At 35.9% G+C, this 19,929-nt stretch overlaps 1 protein-coding gene across 11 annotated transcripts in view; it reads right to left on the bottom strand.

Moving 5' to 3' along the window:
- ELF1 (E74 like ETS transcription factor 1) overlaps nucleotides 1-19,929 on the bottom strand; it is a 108,447-nt gene that overhangs the window by 48,451 nt on the left and 40,067 nt on the right. For 2 of the 11 annotated variants that reach the window (XM_070239840.1, XM_070239847.1), the window contains exon 1: nucleotides 2,748-2,865. The exons of 8 other annotated variants lie outside the window; for them this stretch is intronic. The gene's annotated coding sequence lies outside the window, so the exon portion shown is untranslated. Of the gene's footprint in view, nucleotides 1-2,747; nucleotides 2,866-12,271; nucleotides 12,349-19,929 lie in introns of those variants that run through there. One more of the 11 variants, XM_070239842.1, reaches the window with a different exon arrangement.

The following is a 19,929-nucleotide window of genomic DNA, read 5'->3' as shown; positions in this document are numbered from 1 at the left end:
CACGTCCCAAACTGAACTTATCATTTTATTCTTCAAATTTGCTCTAGTATGGAAAAATATGGGTACTCAGATTAAGAAAAAAGGCCTCCGCCTTACCCTAACAAATTATAAGGTCTCCAGTAAATTTAAAACTTGTTTAAAGTTACTAACCATTAGCTATGTCTATTATATTCAGGAACACTCTGCTGCATTAATAGTTCTCAAATACATTTCACTTTCAAAGTGTCGCTTAGTCTTTATAAAATAACAAAGAAAATGAAAAGTGAAAATTGTTCATTTAACACAAAGACATAAACAGTTAATTTATTTGCACAGTTTTGAGAGGTCATCTAGCAGGGTATCCATCAAATAATAAAAACCCCCTAGGCTGGCTCTCGTGTCTTTCAACTGGGTCAGAACATATTCTTCAAGGAGATATGCCACAGAATGGCTCAGCAATGAGGTTCCTAACCTCATATCACCAAAATAAGCATCAGATTTAAGGTAAAACAGTAAAGCAAGCAAAACAGTGAAGAAGACAGGCTCTGGAGTCAGACCACTTGGGTTTGGATCTTCTGAACTATGACCTTGGACAAGTTACTTAGTGTCAGTCTCCTCTTTCTGTAAAATACGTCTAACCCACAGTTACCTCATTCTGTAAAATGGGTATAGTAAATAACACCAAAATCGAGTTGTTGTGAAGATGAGATGCAAAATACACGTGCGGAATGCCTGGCACGTAAATTTTACTCGATAAACATTAGCTTCATTATAATATATAACAGGTGCATGCCAGACAACTAATTATTCCTTAAGTCTCATTTCCATACTCCCTGGAGTCTCCTTTACCACAGCTATTTGCTAGACTCTAAGAACATCATAGCGCACTATCAACAAAAGTATAATTCTATTCCATTCGGCACCTACTTGAGAAATCCAGTTGCTTCAAGCCTAGGACTCAACCCTGTCTGGCAAGCTTCCCTTAGCACAAAGTTTCACTATGCTCCTGTTCCAAACAAAATTAATTTACTGACTGTAAACACAAATCTCTCAGCCACATTACTGGCTACTACAACCAACTCAACAGTTAATTTTTGGGGCCAGGCCCACGGCCAAGTGGTTAAGTTCATGTGCTCTGCTTCAGTGGCCCAGGGTTTCACTGGTTTTGGATCCTGGGTGCAGACATGGCACCACTCATCAGGCCATGCTGAGGCAGCGTCCCACATAGCACAACTAGAGGCACTGACAACTAGAATATACGACTATGTACTGGGGGGCTTTTGGGAGGAGAAGAAGAAGAAGAAAAAAAAGACACTGGCAACAGTTGTTAGCTCAGGTGCCAATCTTTAAAAAAAAAGTTAATTTTTGCTTATTATAAAAGATTTCAGGTATCATAAAAATGTGATAGTCAAAATCAGGTTTTCATACCTCTCACACTTGTCTTCTTCACCCCTGATTGAATGCAAATCTGTTTCCTTCAAAAGCGTTTTAGGTAGAGGATCTAAAAACCCGTTAATTCATAACAATATTTAAAAAAAAGAATCACTGATACCCTTTGGAAGTTACCAGGCCACCAACTCATTACACTCAGTACAAAAAATGATAAAGGGAACCAATCAAACAAAAACATTTTATATTAGACAATTCTGGCCCAAAGAAGGTAAAATCCACCAGCTGAGAGGAATGCGGTGGCTGAGCGACTACACTGAATTTAAGTGACTACCTTTAAGACACATTCAGATAGTGTTTGCGTTCATGTGCATATAAATGTTTATAGGGTTGGGAGTATGTAAAGTACTGGAATTCTGTAGTAATCCCAGATGCCAAGTACCTGAAGAGGAAGTATTTTTATATGAAGTGGTAAACTAACAAATGGTCCTTTTCAACATATACATATAACCATCATAAGAAAAGCAAGTATATTTGAAAAAAACAGTACGTTAGAAGAAATACAATAGAAATTAAAGAAAAGAAAGAGAAAAGAAAAGCTGTGAAAATTAGAAATGAGAAGCAAGCAATAAATCCACAAACCGTAATGAGTGGAATTCTTGTGTAATACACCAAAGTTAGGCCTTTTCATTTGTTTTCTAATACGGTAGGTAGAATACTTTATATTAGCTCCCAGCAGAAATGAAAATAATAAATCAGCAGTATCAAGATAAATTATGCAATCTTCCAAGGGCCTACCCATTTTTAAGAAGTGTGAAACCACATGGTTTTAGAGATAAAAACGATCTAAGGATTACCCAGAACAATGCGTTCACTGAATAGCTACAGAATTTGGGCCTAGAGCAATCTGACTTGTCCAAAATCACACAGTTAGCAGCAAAGAAAGCAAGAGAGGCCCAGATTCCCAGCCCAGTTCTCTACTTAGGCCCCATTTCTACATTCATAGGACGTCATTAGTACTTTTCTTTAGCAAAATATCTGGAAAAATTAAAAATCCCTTACACAAACACCTGTAGCAAAGGTACTATTCCTTGCAACCTCTTAATTTTTTTTTTTTTTTAGATTTTATTTTTCCTTCTTCCCTCCAAAGCCCCCCAGTACACAGCTGTGTTTTAGTTGGGGGTCCTTCTAGTTGTGGCATGTGGGAACGCCACCTCAGCATGGCCCGATGAGCAGTGCGAGGTCCGTGCCCAGGATCCAAACCAGTGAAACCCTGGGCTGCCGAAGCAGAGCACGCAAACCTAACCACTCAGCCACCGGGCCGGCCCCTCCTCACAACCTGTTGATACCTGGTAAATCATTTTCAATTATGTTTTTACCTGGAACAACTGAAGAAGAGGAGTTTGTAGGTTTTTCTACTATTGCTTTAAATTTTAAAGTTTTACTACTATTGTTCTTTCTCAAGCTGTATACCATACCATCTTGCTTTACCTTCACTGAGCCTAAAAAGTGGAAAAGGAAACATTAGGTAAGCCTTTTTATAAAGCTACCACAACTTGGTAACTCATTAAAACACTTTAAAATAAACTGTTACTGACATTTTTCTTGCTAGTTCTTTGAATACACTATTACTACCATTTACATTTTAAAAAATGTGGATATGGAAAAAATAAACACACCAAAATGTAGTTACAGTTAAGTAACCAGATTTGAACTTTCCCACACAAGAGTAGTCTCAGTTCCTACTAAGGAAAAAAACACCAATTGTAAAACAAATCTCACTATATAGTCCTCTCTAAATCATGTACTCTATACACAAAATAAAAAAGGAAAAAAATACAAGTTAATGTCACAAGAGGAACAAACTATTCCCCACTGCGTTCAAGGTTCCCATAATTTAATTTAAAAAAGAAAACGTTTCTATACCCCAACCTTTTAATTTAAATTATTTCAAATACTCAAGGAATTTTTTAAAATTTAGAAAAAAGTTTAAAAGTATGTGTTCTTGGAATCCATACAATACCACATATATTACCAACAATATCTTTTTTTTTTTGAGGAAGATTAGCCCTGAGCTAACTACTGCCAATTCTCTTTTTGCTGAGGGAGACTGGCCCTGAGCTAACATCCATGCCCATCTTCCTCTACTTTATAGTGGGACGCCTACCACAGCATGGCTTTTGCCAAGCGGTGGCATGTCCACACCTGGGATCCGAACTGGTGAACCCTGGGCCGCCAATAAGCAGAACGTGCCCAATTAACCGCTGTGCCACCTGGCCAGCCCCACCAACAATATCTTTTAAGTAGCTATACTGTCTTACGATCTTTCACTGCAAGTGGGGGAGAGGGAAGTACCTAGAACTTTTTCAAAAGCATAGTTTTGGGCCAGGCCGGTGGAACAGCGGTTAAGTTTACATGTTCCACTTCTCAGAGGCCCTGGGTTTGCCAGTTCAGATCCCAGGTGCGGACATGGCACCGCTTGGCACACCATGCTGTGGTAGGCGTCCCATGTATAAAGTAGAGGAAGATGGGCACGGATGTTAGCTCAGGGCCAGGCTTCCTCAGCAAAAAGAGAAGGACTGACAGTAGTTAGCTCAGGGCTAATCACCATCTTCTTCCAAAAAAAATATACAGTTTCATTTTCGTGTGAATGAAGCACAAATAGATCTTTTTTGTCAGGCTTCTGGTGACATGAAATGCTGAAGTAGGCCTTGGAAACCTGAATAAGCTCACCTTAGCTTCAACCACATTAAGGTAAAAAAAACATGCAAAGTCAATACAATCAGGCCGAACAGGCTGACTTCTGCCTTTTTGATGACACCCAGATGAACAGCTCCAGGACTCTGAGGGCAGACTGCAATTACTCACTACCCAGACCTGAAATTCCAGTTCTTTCACATTGTTCTCCACTTTCCATCATTGGCCACTTGGGTCTACCTGGTGTCAGATTACACTCAGGCAGCATTTATAGCACCTTGCAAAACAGCCAAACAGATCACATACCTAGACCTGTTCATACCTGTGGTCTCAAGATTAACCCTTTTTCTGAGCATGTTCTGAAAACAAGAGAATTTAAAACCAAGAGAAATATCCAACAGTAATCGGATATTGTTTTAACTTTAATCATGAAAAAAGTTTAACTTCTTTCCTTTCTCAAAAAGGCTGAAAGTGGTCAATTAATGTCAAAATGTCATTAATTGGTGCATCTTATTATGCAAATAAACTAACTGAAGGAATTTTCTTTCCTCCAGCATCCAAAATCTGAACTCTGACAAAAACACACCTATCCAGGGAACACAAACAGAGTAAAGTGTGCTTATCAGCAAAACCTGTTTGGGCAGTTAAAAAATTTCTATAACAAACAAGAATCAACTCGCAAGGAAATTCTGTTTCATTTCTGTGGTTGTTCATTCCCCTGGTTAGTATTTTCATCTTCTTAGAAGATATACTCTAGTGCAATGGTTCCCCCATCTGAGAACACAGCAGATTCCCATCAGTAACAGTCTTTCACTATGGCCCAAATTGAAGGAGAAAAGCCAGGGATATTCTGTCTAAAAGTCCCCCAGGAGATTTTGCTATGTGACAGTCTCCCCGCATCTCCAACTCCCACATTGCACAACAGTCTTCTAGAAGAAACTGTATTCTGTCATAAGAAGTCGTACTCTTACAAACAGACACACCATCAGCTGAAAGCACAATTTAAAGGTCATTTAGATAGCTTAATGGCCATGGGTTGCATTATTAGGTGACAGCTGCTCCATGTATTCAATTGATGGGTTCTTACTATTCTTTATTCTACTCCCCTTGTGGTTCTTCACCCTGCAGTGGGAGTACTTTACCAAAAATGAAAATATGATCAACTCACTTCTCTATTTAAAACTAATCAGTGGTTTCCACTGCCTATAGGAAAAACTTCAAATCCATTAACAGGGCTTTTCATGTTGCCACAAAAGGTATTGAGAAAGACACGGCCAGCCAGATTTGTAAAACAGGATATCTGAACACTTGGCCTGGAAGAGTGAACGGGAATATTCTATGGATCAAACTTAAAAGTACACCTGGGGGTCAGCCCAGTGCTGTAGTGGTTAAATTCGCCTGCTCTGCTTTGGCAGCCCAGGGTCTGTGGGTTTGGATTCCAGGCACAGACCTAAACACCACTCATAAAGCCATGCTGTGGTGGCGTCCCAGATACAAAATAAAGGAAGACTGGCAACACATGTTAGCTCAGGGACAATTTTCCCACCAATAAATAAACAAACAAATAAAACTTTTTTTAAGTTTCTTTTTTTAAAGAAAAGTACACCTGTCACTGTTTTACTACTCTTCACCCTCATCTCAAAAACAGGTATCCCAGCATTTCTGCATTTTATAGTCCCTCATGGCCCCTACCCCACCCCTGTATTAAAGAAGCCAAAGTCAGCCCTGCCCCAACCCCCCCAGGACCCTGGATATACTACCCTTTCCCAGGCTGTCTGTGCTCACTGCCAGGCTCAACCCAGATCTCTCACATATTCTTGGATGATCACAATCTTTTACTTCTGCGGCATTTTAGAGCCCTCTTCCAAATCCCAATGGGATCAGACTTTAGGATATAAAATTCAAAGATGCAAAACATTTTCACCTTTTCCAAAGTCAACAAGTTTGATGGACTTAAAGATTCCTTGTGTACAAAACTTCTGCTTCCCATGTATGAGAAGACCCCTAATGCCCTGCTGTTTTCATAGCCTGTCCCTTTTTTTCTTTAAATAATTGAAAAATTTTTAAAATAAGCTTGGATATAATAAAACAATTCTGGTGTTCCCCATCAAGATCCCTAAAATGGAATTCCTCCTACAACCATCCTCATAACTGTCTGGCACTCATCTGACATTCTAAACGCAATGGCACCAAAAAACCAGAAGCAGCAAAACCACAAGATGAGAGACAAGAAAGTAGAAGGACATGGGCATAGTACCGTAACATATATACTTAAAATATAACTATGTAATATTATAAATTACACATGCAACTTTATATCTTCCTATTGTATAAATCTTAGCTAGAAGCAAACTTTAAATACTAGTCATAAGTAATATAAAGATTAATAGTACAGAATAGTTAAAATTTTAGGGCTTCCATTTTTATAATATAATTTCTCAATCAATTTTTAAATCATTTGAATCCATTTCAGTGACTGTTACCTAAAGTACATCAATGAACCTTGCATTAGGTTTGTTCTGATAGGAAACAGTTTTATTATGTTTATCTGATGTATATCCAGAGCTAATCAAAAGATCCCACAACACTCACTTTCAAAAGAAACTATGCCTCTACAGATTGACTTGGTGGTAAAAAGTTGATGAATATTTACTGAACTTTCCCTAAGCTCAGTACTATGGTAAATACAAAGAGATAATGCATGACCTTGCTCCCATGAAGTTTATAATCTCGTTCAGGAAACAAGACCAAGAGAGACAACAATTGAACACCAAAAGGTAGTACTTAATTAAATGCTAATAAAGCTGGTCAGTACCACAGCACTTCAGAAGAGGGGATGGTCAAACAGGTCAAGGAAACACTTCAAAGACAACGAGGGACCTAAATTCAACCTCTAAAGAAGGTAGGATGTGGGGAGACTATAGGGAAAGAAAAGATGGTAAAATATAGAGTGTGTGTGCGTGTGAATGCTGAGACACAGAAGAAGGCAGAGGATCAAAACTGACCAAAGTAAAGCTTGGAGATAGCTAATAGCTTGACAAGAGCTAGGAGTTGACAATAGGAAATAGTAGAAAATGTGGTTAAAAAAGCAAAGCAAAACCAAATTATGGAGAGTCTTGAAAGTCAGGCAGTGGAATTTAGGCTTGATTTGGGAAGAAGGGGAAAGTTGCTGGAGGCTTTCAAATCAGGTTGCAACAGAGTGTGGTCCCTATGATTACAAAGCCCAAAGCAAGTCATATACGCGGGATCTGCTAACTACCACCCAAAAATGATGAGGACAGTTTAAACAAACATTCCACAGCTTGACTGCTACACTGATAGCTTCCAGCCACCAATGTGTATACTTCCCTCCTTAAATTCTTCACTAATTACTTATAATAGAGATTCTCAACAATGGTTTTTAATCTTCCCAGGGTATGCGAATTTATTTAAAACAAACAAAAATCACTTAACTAATTTGCTTCAAGTTTTTGTTCTTTGCCTAAGGATTGGAAGAGGGTTCAAGAAACAGGAAAATAAGATTTTCCACAAAGATATGACTCATTACCATACAATCTTTCTAACAAGTTATTCAATTGAACATCAAAACTGCCATACATATATCCATTTGGATACTAATGAAACATTGAAATATACAAACTAGATGCATCTGTAGATGATTTCTTTTTTTTTTTTTTGAGGAAGATTAGCCCTGAGCTAACATCTGCCACCAATCCTCTTCTTTTTGCTGAGGAAGAGTGACCCTGGCTAACATCTGTGCCCATCTTCCTCTATTTTATATGTGGGATGCCTGCCACAGCGTGGCTTGATAAGTAGTGTGTAGGTCTACGCCCAGGATCCAAACCAGTGAACCCTGGGCTGCCGAAGTGGAGCACATGAACTTAACCACTACACCGCTGTCATTTAGCATTAAAATATTTTGAATAGATGATGCTGATTTCGTTACTCAATGAAGAAAGATGTGACATCCCATGACACATGCAAGTTTCTTAGTCAATCAAGACTGCTATCACCAACATTCAAGGCATCTTTATTTTCTTCCAGGGTGATGTTTAGGAAAAAAATGCTCCTGTGAAAATGTCTAGTTGACCATGTAAGGCTGCATTAAACTTGGCTCTTTATTAGAGGTATTTTCTGCTATATGGCTACGCCTTTCTCTTGGAAAGTTCAAGAATTCAAAGTTGCCTTAGTAGATGTAACAGGCACTTACTAGATTTTTAAAAATACTTTAACATAAAGACATCTAATTTGTACAATAGCACAATAAAGTTCACGTACAATATCATTTGTGAGTAATACCTGATGTCTAATAAGTACTTTACAATTTGCAAAGCAAAATACATATAACTACTTAATTCTTCAACATTTAACACAACCACTGATGTTTTTGCATAGATCCAAAAAACCTCAGGATACTTATCCTCAAGGAGCTTAAGAGATGATAACAAATTAGAAAGTAAATATGGAGAAGCAAGCAATAGCTAGCATTTTACAAGTACCAGGCCCTATGCTAAGTACTTTCTATATCTGTCATTATAATCTTCATATCAATAATATCCACCTCACTTCAAATACATGAGGATGCAAGGATTGAGAGAGCCAACCAAATAAGGGCAAGAACTTTGGCATGGTCACCGCCATACTCTCATACCTTACACAGACCGTCCATGATAAATATTTGTAAAAGGGATACTCAAGGTGTTCAGAGAGTTTGAGCACATGTCTGAGTGCAGCTCATGCTCATTCACCTATTCATTCATTCAGAAAATACCCACTGATGCAGCCATTATGGAAAACAGTATGGAGATTTCTCAAAAAAATTAAAAATAGAAATACCATATGACCCAGCCATCCCACTGCTGGGTATCTATCCAAAGAACTTGAAATCAGCAATTCAAAATGATCCATGCACCCCTATGTTCACTGCAGCATTATTCACAGAAGCCAAGACGTGGAAGCAACCTAAATGCCCATCAACTGATGATTAGATAAAGAAGATATGGTATATATATACAATGGAATACTACTCGCCATAAAAAAAGGATAAAATCATCCCATTCACAACAATATGGATGGACCTTGAGGGTATTATGTTAAGTGAAATAAACCAGATAGAGAAAGACAATCTCTATATGACTCCACTCATATGTTGAACCTAAACACATGGACAAAGAGAACAGATTAGTGGCTACCAGGGGAAAGGGTGGATGGGGGGGTGGGCACAAATGGTGAAGTGGTGCACCCACAACACAACTGACAAACAATAATGTACAAATGAAATTTCAGAAGGTTATAAACTATCAATCTCAATAAAAAGTAAACAAAACAAAACAAAACAAAAATCCACTGAGTACTTACAATATGCCAGACTCTGTTCCAGGGGCTAAGAATACAGCAGTGAACAAAACAAATCAAAATTTCTGCCTTCAAGGAGCTTCTAATCTACTGATCTAATGAGAACATTAATGTTCTGTCTCAAAATATTATGCATTGAAAATGTGAGACTGTCAGCTAAAATAGGTTGTTATTTTACAACTCATGAAAAGAAACTTCAGCCACTCTCCTTCTGTGTCTATCTCCCACTACCTCTCATCCCCGACAACTGGACACAGAAAACGTGACCTCTCCTACTCTAAATGGAGAATAAGAGTATGGGAGAAATTTTTTACCTTTCAGATTGCAAGAACATATGGAGAGTGGAAGGGAAAATCTGGGGGGAAAATAGATACAGCTAAATCCAAAGGCAGACTTCTTCTAGGTAAAGTTGATAAACCTAGAAGTAACCTCAGGGTCTGTATTTCACTTTAATTTTTAATGCAACTTTGAATGAATTGAAATTTAATAATAACAATAAAGTTTATTGGGATTAAAAACAAGCAACCCCTTTAGAAATATAAACACTTTAAGGAAGAAGAGAAAATTCTCCTTGTACTGTCTTTTTCCTATTTACTAGAGGGCCTTCAGAAATTTTACCAGTACTATCTGTATTCTTTTATTTATTTAACAAGCACTCACTAGGTACCTATGTGCCAAGCACTGGTGGGTGAGGGAGAGGAAAAGGAAAGAGACAAGTGTCTAAGACACAGCCTTTCCCAGTGGGCATCACAGTCTACGATCTAAGACAAATGCTCATCACAACAATGTTCATGATATAGCAGAAGCAGATACAAAGCTTATTCTCCCATGTTATTCAGTAATTATTTACTATGTCCCATTTCTTAAGATTATAAGCTACTTGAGAGCAAAAGACATATAAATTTTTTCTGTATGTTTTTTATTAACTAACATAATGTAAAAGAATATTAAGAGTACACTGTGTTGAAAGTCAAATTAGGCTACAAGATCAAAGGACATTTTGTTTTAATAAAAAATATTTACTTACTAAAATTCTTCATTAAAATGATAAAAGATAAGTGTTTTCATATGTCTGTTTCAGCATTTTATAGAATTTTACATGAGGTACTCACTTGCCAGAACTGACTGGTGGTAGGCTAGGCTTTACTGACTACCCTCAGAGTGACGTATACGCGTGTATTTTCTGATTCAAACACAGAAATACGCCAAGAAATGGTGCAAAAATGGGAAACCCCACATTTAAAAGGACATTCAACAACTCTATGAACTACTGTCTACATATCTAGCCTAAATTAGGTTTTACTAAACAAAAGAGCTACTTAGTTGGTTCTTTTGAAATTCCCTAAAAATGAAATTCATATAGTTTAATAATTTTACCTTCAATCTTTAAAAGGCAGATTTGAATCCTTAAATTTGACTTTATTTTTTATTTGACCATTTAAATTTGATTTTTTAAAATTAGATAGTAAGCTATATAATTTTTAGCTGACAAACCTGTTAATATACGAACTTTTAAAACACATTCCTAGAATAGGCAAGTCTAAACTAAAATCCTACCTGCAAAAAAATGTTGCTCTGTTGATAATAAGACTGCAATTTACAAGCCAAAACTCAGTGAGGTACACAAGACTTAAAGACAAGAACAGAAAATAATCCAGGGAGAAGCAAGAAGTGGTAAAGGGAATTATTCCTTCCACTCAGTGGAGAAATCAGAACTACAAGGAAGAGCCAGACATTTTCTCCAGATTAATCTAAAGACAAGCAAAAAGTTTTTGATGCTAGTCTCAGCTACATTTTTTAGTGGACCACTTTTAACCAGTACAGAAACACTAATTATTTCCCTAAGATACCTGATTTCTTCAAATAGCAAAAAAAAAACAGAGAGGGCAGAACAGGAAAGAAATCTTATAACGAAATTATTTCTTAACAATAAACTACAGAAGAATACTGTAAAAAAGAGCCACGTTATAGTTCTTTAATCAGCTTGTTTGATTCTGGAAAGAAGAAAAGAAATATCAGGTATGTACTTATTCTTCCAACAAATATCTGTAAAATCTTTATATGCTAGGTACTGGGTATACAAAAATAAAAAAGTAGTTTACTGCCTAAAGGAAAAAAATATGTGAACAGATAACTACAGAACAATGTAAATGAATAAGCTAACCAAGGGATGAAGGATTAGAAAGAACGAGAGAAAACACCAGTGAGAACCTGAGAAAACTTCACAAGAAGTGACGAGTGGGCCATTTCTTTAAGGATAAAAAGTATCTATTTTTTCAAAGTAGAGCGAATGTGGCAGGGGGCAGAGGGACGATGCTGACATTCCATGCAGACCGAGCAAAGGTAAACCTAAAAGCTTAAATCACTGGATAATAGGTAATAATAATTTAATGAAAACAAACTTTTTCCTAAAAGGACACAGGATCTAACCTCAGAAGATCTGCATTCAAATCCTAGTTCTGCCATTTTCTAACTACATTGGATAAGTCAACTTCTATGACCTTCCTTTCATCATCTTAAAGTTGTACTATAAAATACTTTAAAGGTTTTAAAGAATCTTGATATACCAAAATACAAAAATAAATTCTTAACTACTAAAATTCTGAGATCAAAGTATTAGCTTATCATTTCACATTGAATGTATACCATATACACAAATTTGCATGCCAATCTTTTCTGGCCTATTAAAATGTTCACAGAAGCAAATATATTTTTAATTACATAAAAGTTCTATTTTCTATATCAAACATCTAATTGCAATTCACACAATCCATATAATACAAAACAAGCCTACAACATACCTAGAATCAACAAGTGACAAAAGTTTAATGAAACAAGCTTTATACTTAACTGGTTTCCCTAATGGGAAATTAAAGCAGCAATTGTACATCTGTGTCTCTGTTCCTCTCATCGTGGTTTAACTGACAGGAAGCAGAGAATAAGATATGGCATACAAACGTCAAGTACTTCCTGCCTTCACTGCTACATCTTTATGTCTTGTTTTATAAATAGTCCAATAGTTTATGTAAAAGTGTATCAAAGTATGGTGTCAGAGACATGGAGAACGAATGGTGAAGTGTTTATGAAAACAGCAAATAAAAAGGTATTTTGAGGTTGGGATCTAAATTCATTATGCACACAAAGATTCATTATTATAGTTTTCTGAAGAAATATTCTTAGGAGTAAACACCTTACAAATTAAGACTTGAAAACCACAATGACTGAGAGAAAAAGTCAGATGTCTGCACAACAGAACAAGCCCTCAAACTATTTTACCCAACTGGTTAGATAAGTAACACTTGACCACCTCAGTATATGAGCCCCTCCCCACCCCTGTCCTTACCTCGCAAAAGATATTAGTACCACCACCAAAAAAAACCAAAATTAACCTTCAAGCAACTAACTCAAAACAAAGCTGAAGAGATAGCTTGCCTCTGACCTCTGGTCATTTTTACCATGGTTTCTCGCCAGCACTCTTCCCAGATTATAATCTGTGTGCCCTCAATCAAACTCTCTCTACTCCCTTGCCCACCTCCCTGTATATCCAAATTTTGGCTCACATTATTTACTCACTTATGTTCGACTATCAGCTATACAGAAACCAAATAAAACTCGATTCTCAAATGGTGAATTCTTTTTTTTTTTTAAAGACTTTATTTTTTTCCTTTTTCTCCCCAAAGCCCCCAGGTACATAGCTGTATATTCTTCATTGCGGGTCCTTCTAGTTGTGGCATGTGGGACGCTACCTCAGCGTGGTTTGATGAGAAGTGGCCACGTCTGTGCCCAGGATTCGAACCAACGAAACACTGGGCCGCCTGCAGCGGAGCTCGAGAACTTAACCACTCGGCCACGGGGCCAGCGCCACAAATGGTGAATTCTTACTTTAAGTCATTTTATGCAAACTTCCAATTAATTACGACTAAAAAAGAGGTGCTCACTTTTCATGACGCCTAGCTGCCTCCCAAACTAATAATTCTTAAGAATCACCTCAATTCATCACTCATGTGTCATTTTGTATAAAAACTGGGGCACAATGCAGCCATCCTCTCCATTCACATTGGTCAATTCTTATCCAAGCTATAACCCACCACAACTACAACTTCACCAAGCTTTAGTGCTATTCCTCTCTAGGTCAATGTCCAAAATGACTCAATACTTTACTGCACATAAGCCCATCTTGAGTTTCCTGTGACCTCTTTTTCTTAAACAGAACTTAAAATATACTAATAATCAGCTTTAAGCATGGCACCATGCTCCTAAAGTAAGTAACATTTCTTAAATGAGTGGCTTGGAAAACAATTTCATTTTTACTCAGTATTTTTCAATGGAAGATCTACTTCTTTTTTTTTTTTTTTTTTGAGGAAGATTAGCCCTGAGCTAACTACTGCCAATCCTGTTTTTGCTGAGGAAGACTGGCCCTGAGCTAACATCCATGCCTATCTTCCTCTACTTTATATGTGGGACGTCTACCACAGTATGGCTTTTGACAAGCGGTGCCATGTCTACACCTGGGATCTGAACCAGAGAACCCCAGGCCGCTGAGAAGCAGAACGTGCAAACTTATCCACTGCGCCACCAGGCCAGTCCCAGAGTTCATTCTTTATAAGAGTGTAAGTTTTTAGTGCCTGCCTGGCCTATCTTTAGTATATTCCTGCTCTTATCCATAAATTGTCCCAATATCTAGGACTAAGTGTTCCCTGAACCCCAAGGGAAGTATCCATTTCCTGACACATCAGCTCCCTTCCCACAGCCTCTGGCTCTGGTGCTTGGTTGAATCATCCCAAACGGTGGGAAATCTCAGAGCATCTACAGAGACCCTAATGTCCACCACCTTCTCAACAATCAAACATGTAAACAATGGTGTGTAACTATTTTATTCTGCTAAGGGCAGATGAGTATTACACCTTCCTTTCAGTTTATTCCCAAGACTAAAAGGTTGTAAATTATCCTATAAAAATACACAAGTTTGTCTCTGAGCCATAGATCAAAAGACCAAAGATAACCTCCAGTTTAGAAAGTTCACACCATTAAACATTTTGAATAAAATGACTTACACAACAAATCTTGTTTCTAAATACAAATTGTTTCAAACTGTCTCGCAAACTAAAACACATAACATTAATTCTAATTAATTATTCTAATTTAAATCTAAAATCTTCACATTATTTTCTTTATGCTTTAATAGATAAGTATGTGTATTTGACGTGGTGTATTTTAAACCTTATATAAATAGTATCATATTGTATATATTCTTCCAGCGTACTTTAGCAAGATTCTTTAAGACACAAAACTGTGAATAAACACAAAGGTAGTTTTGGAAAGGAATTTTAAACATTAAACATTCTCTAGAACTTAGTGCTTAGAAAAATATTACTAAAGACAAGTCATAATTATTAGGCTTCCATCATAACAAAGAGAAATATCTAAGATGCACAAAGAAGCCTATCTTCAATGATGCCTCTCTCAAAAAGTGTTCTGACCTTCCACAGAACACAGTTTGTTCACCTTAGGGATGCCACGTGCGAAGATCTTAACTAGAAGCCTAGGGGTCTAACCCCAACAGTCCCTTTCTAACTTGCCCAAAAGGTGCAGGCTACAGCACCACCAATGACACAGTGATGGCGCCATCAGCATGAATATGTTCTCAATGGCGTAAGAAAATCTCTAGCTATGTTTGTTTTAGAAACTCATTTCTTTAATTCACTCTGAAACTAAATAATATATAGCACATCAAAGTTCTCCCAATTAAAAAGAAAAACACAAAAGAAAAACGTAAATCAAAAAACACCTAATGAGGAACTGAATCTACAGGAAGAAGTTAATCTGAAAGTATATTTCACCTATTACTATAAACCATATAAAAATGATTGATACTACTGCCAAATCCTTTTACTGTGAAAATTAAACTAAAGTTCCTGCAGAGAAATCCCTTAGACTGGAAGAGAAGCCAGTAACTGCCGCCTTCTGCCTTTTAATTTCCCTTTTCTTAATCACAAAGTCACCCAACTAAATGGAAATATTGAGGCTCAGAAGTGACACTTTTACTTTCTTTGAGAAAGGTCGATTTCCTCATTAGAGAGGCACCAAAAGTAAAAAATACTGTATAATAAACTTTAACAAAATCATATTTCTATCACATGGTTATGTGGACATACCATCCTTTATTTAACCAATCCCTAATTCTGGACATTGGATTATTTCCAATGTTGCACAATTACAGAGATTCTCAAATATGCAATCCTCAGACCCAGGGAGGATCCAGAAACTCTTTCAGGGAGTCCATGAGGTCAAAACTATTTTCATAGTAATACTAAGGTATTATTTGTTTTTTTCCACAGTGTCGACATTTGCAGTGATGGTGTAAAAGCACAGTGGATGAACCTGCTAGTGCCTTAGCATGAACCAAGGCTGTGTGACCAAAGCACAGCAGTCACTGTATTCTTTACCACCACTAGGCACTCACGTTAAGAAAGAAAAAGGTAGTTTTACAGAAGAATGTCCTTGATAAAGAGTAAAAACTACTTCTTAAGTCTCAACCATTACATACACGTCCTTTTCATATTCTGAGTGATAAAATGGAAGTATACATAAAGTACTTCTGACGAATACTAAAATAGAATGGTTGTCTTGAGGAAAAGCATTAATGCTATGAGTGAGTCGTGGGCTAAACTAGCTGCTTTTTTCATGGAATGACATTTTTACTTGAAAGAACTACTTATTATTCAAAATTTGATGTTTGGCAGACATTTTCCCAAAAATAAATGAAGTGTGCCCGTCACCTCAAGGAAAACAACTAATGGCATTTGTCACCAATGATAAAATACAACCTTTCAACTGAAAATCAGAATTTTGGAAAACCAATATCCACCACTTTTAGCTTGTTACTTTTCCAATACTTAAAAGATTTTTCTGATAAGATTGGTGTGATATTAAAAAATGTGATTTTTAAAAATATTATGTCAACATTTGGAATACTCAAATGACCAATGAATGATATTACAAAATCTTGCTTAGGTAAAAGACCAATTCATTCAAAGTGCAAGGCAGACAAATGGATTTTAATGTTACAGAGGAGAAAAAGTTCGTTGGTAGGATTTCAGAGTGCCTTTACACCAACCTTTAAGAAACTAGCATTTGTTCATTTTTGATAGTATCAAAGAAGAAATCCACAATTATCTGAAGTGGCTATTAAAATACATCTTCCTTTTCCAACTAGACATCTGTGTGAGGCCAAATTTTCTTCACATTCTTCAAACATTGCAACAGATTTAATGTAGAAGCAGATACAAGAATCCAGCTGCCTTCTGTTAAACCAAAGATTAAAAAGTGTTACACCGCTCTCAATACAGTTTTTGTTTTGGAAAACATAGTTGTCTTTTACAAAAATAATTATGTTAACATGTAATGAGTTTATTTTTCAATAAATTAATGTATTAATATTTTAATATTTTATTTTAATTTCTAATATTGGTAAATACTGATAAGTGTAACCCACATGAAAAAGCTCTTTGGGATCCTCAATAATTTTTAAGAGTATGAGGAAGATATAAAGTTCGAGTAGATATGAAGAGTATAAAGCTTGAGAACGGCTATACTATTACAACCAGTGGTTCAAATATCCTTGCAGCTAAATCTTTGTTCCCATTACTAAATTTTCTTTAGGATGGAGTCCTAGAACTGGGATTATTATATCAAAAGGCATGTACAATTTCAAAGCATTTGATATAGGTCAATTGCCCTCCAGAAGGTTTTTTTCAATTTATACCGCCATCAATAGAATATGAGTATGCACATTTAATGGCATTTTCACCAACCCACAATACTTTAACTTTTGTCAGTATGATGAGGGGAAAAAATCAATTAATTTGCATTCCTTTACTAGTAAGGCTAATATTTTCATATTAAACAATTTAAAAACCGGTAAAAATATAATTATATGAATGCATTAAATATATTACATATTAATATAATAACTATATTATAATCAATAATTAATATATTACAATATATTAAATACAAACATTATAACTTAACATTCTCCCCAATTTTAGTGAATTTTGCTGTTCTTTGTGGAAGGAATTTGGAAGGGCATAAATAAATAAATGGTAGAGGTGATCATCTATGATTTTCCTCATTAGAAAAAAAACTTGAAAATAATGATTTTATTCTAGTTGTTCTAGTTTAGAACATTTGTGATTTTTTTAACTTCAATTTAATTAATGTAAAAGTTTCTGCTTTACTATCCATATGAAAAGGACCAAATCAAACACTAAACGTACCAATTATCTATTAAATTGTCCAATTTTGAGCAAGTTACTTATCCACAGTTTCCTAAATAAAATTTAAGAGTGGGAAAAAAAGATTTATCTGTAAGAATGATATTTAAACCAGTGGTTGCAACAGCACAGCATTCTTTTGGTGTCAGGATCTCTTTATGCTCTTAAAAATTACTGAGGACCACAAAGAGCTTTTGTTTCTATGGGCTATATTTATTAATACACAAGTTCTTAACAAGTGTAGGCTTTTATTATTTATTAAATGCCCTTCAATGAGGTCCCTCCTCAGAAGAACAGCATATTGAAAAGAAAACTCTCTGGGATACATGTTTTCCTTGGTAAAATGAAGTTGTTAAAAATATAAGTTCTAGTATGCTCTCCTCATCTCACAAGATCACACAGAGCACTCTGAAGACTACTAATCTAATTTATCTGTAGTTTTCTCTAATCTTTATGTACACTATAACACATTTTTAAATGGAAGTTAATTAGTACAGTATATGTATATAATTTATGAATAAAGTTTCTACGTTTTGTTCACTGCTATATTCTCCACCATCCTAAGAGACAATAAATAACTGTTGAAGGAATCAACAAATTACATAGGATGCAAAGACATTTATTTAAAAAAATTCAGGAGATCCCCACGAACTACACAACTTAAGAACCCTTCCAACTATAAAATCTATGACTTCTACTTCCATTTGTTCTTTGTCCCTGCCACTACTTATACACAGACTGTGGGAAATCTCAGAGAAGAGAGCCAAGAGATGATTACGAAAGCAAAAACCTGGATTGAAATCTGTTTTCACTTTTTATGGCAATTTCCACATTTATATTATTAAATTTTAGAAACCTTATATAAAGGTTCCACATCAAGTTTATGACAAAAAAAAATCACTAAAGATGCAGAAATTGCTATCACTGTAGTGAGAATTTTAAGGAAGCAAGATGAAACACTGATTATGTCAATAAATCTGATTAGATGTGCAAGTCTCATTTGGGGTATTAGCTACTTAAAAGTTTATTGGTGTCAATTAATACTATAACAATTGTGTATGTTTCATGAATCTTTTTGTTCTGAAATGTGTTTTTTAATAACATTTGAATGTGTGATGACTCAAAAGACTAAACTTAACTAAATTATTTCTAGCAAACTACAGCTCCAACTTGTTAATGGATCTCAACTGGAAGTTACCCATCAGAAGTATGCCGAGAGCCATCTTGTTAGTTATATGGGACAGACACACAGTCTTATGTAACTTAGTTCCGAATCTAGCTAATACCTTTCACTGAAACAGGCAGTTAACATTTTTTATTGATGTAAAGTTTATTCATCATTTTTTTAAAATCAACTTCTACTACTCCTCAAATCAAACATTATTTCTGTTATTTATAAATGTGAGGCAAAAAAACCCTCTACCCCTTATATATCAAAATTTATTATGAAATAGTTCAACTAAAGAGAAAGAGACAAAATTCACATACCAATCATCCAGCTTTACATTCAGATTTTACCATAACTTGTTTCAGATTCTTAAGAAAAAAGTCCTATATAGTTAAAGCCTCCTATATATCCCCCTCCGATCTCCTTTGATCCCTTCTCTGACTACTCTAAAATTGATGTTGCCCCTCTCTGTCCATATTTTTATACCTTTACTACATTTCTATCAATAACAGCATTGCTTTGACGTACATAATTGGGACTATGTTATATCTATTCTACTAAAAGTTTTTCACTCAAAATTATGTTTGAAATAATTGAACTCTAGTTAACAAATGACAGGTATGCGAAACTGTTTAGTGGTCAAATATATTGATGTCTGCAATTTACTGTGAAACACATCAACTGCTCATCTGTTTAGGGTCCTGGAGGATTTCACCCCTCAGGGCAATATAGCACAGTAAGATGCTGAATGGCTGAGAAAGCATCAATGGCAGGCATCTGTTTCTAGGAAAGATAATGAAGAACTTATCCATTCTCTCCATACTCTTTTGTAAAACTCTTCGCATCCCTCAATGTGACGATACTGCCCTAGAGAACTCTTGCACGTATGTTCCTTGAACCATGTGTAAGAATGTTCCCAAACTGGAAATAATCTAATGCCATCAACAAGAGAGAATAAATACATCTTGGTAGAGACAGATAATGGAATACTACACTTGAATTAAAATTAATTAAGATAAATCTCACAGAGTTGAATGAAAGAAGCAAGTCACTACAGAATATATA

The sequence above is a fragment of the Equus caballus genome, chromosome 17, assembly GCF_041296265.1.
Source record: "Equus caballus isolate H_3958 breed thoroughbred chromosome 17, TB-T2T, whole genome shotgun sequence".
Lineage (NCBI taxonomy): Eukaryota > Metazoa > Chordata > Mammalia > Perissodactyla > Equidae > Equus > Equus caballus.
Note: the sequence above shows the minus strand (reverse complement) of the source record. Positions and strands in the feature narration are given on the sequence as shown.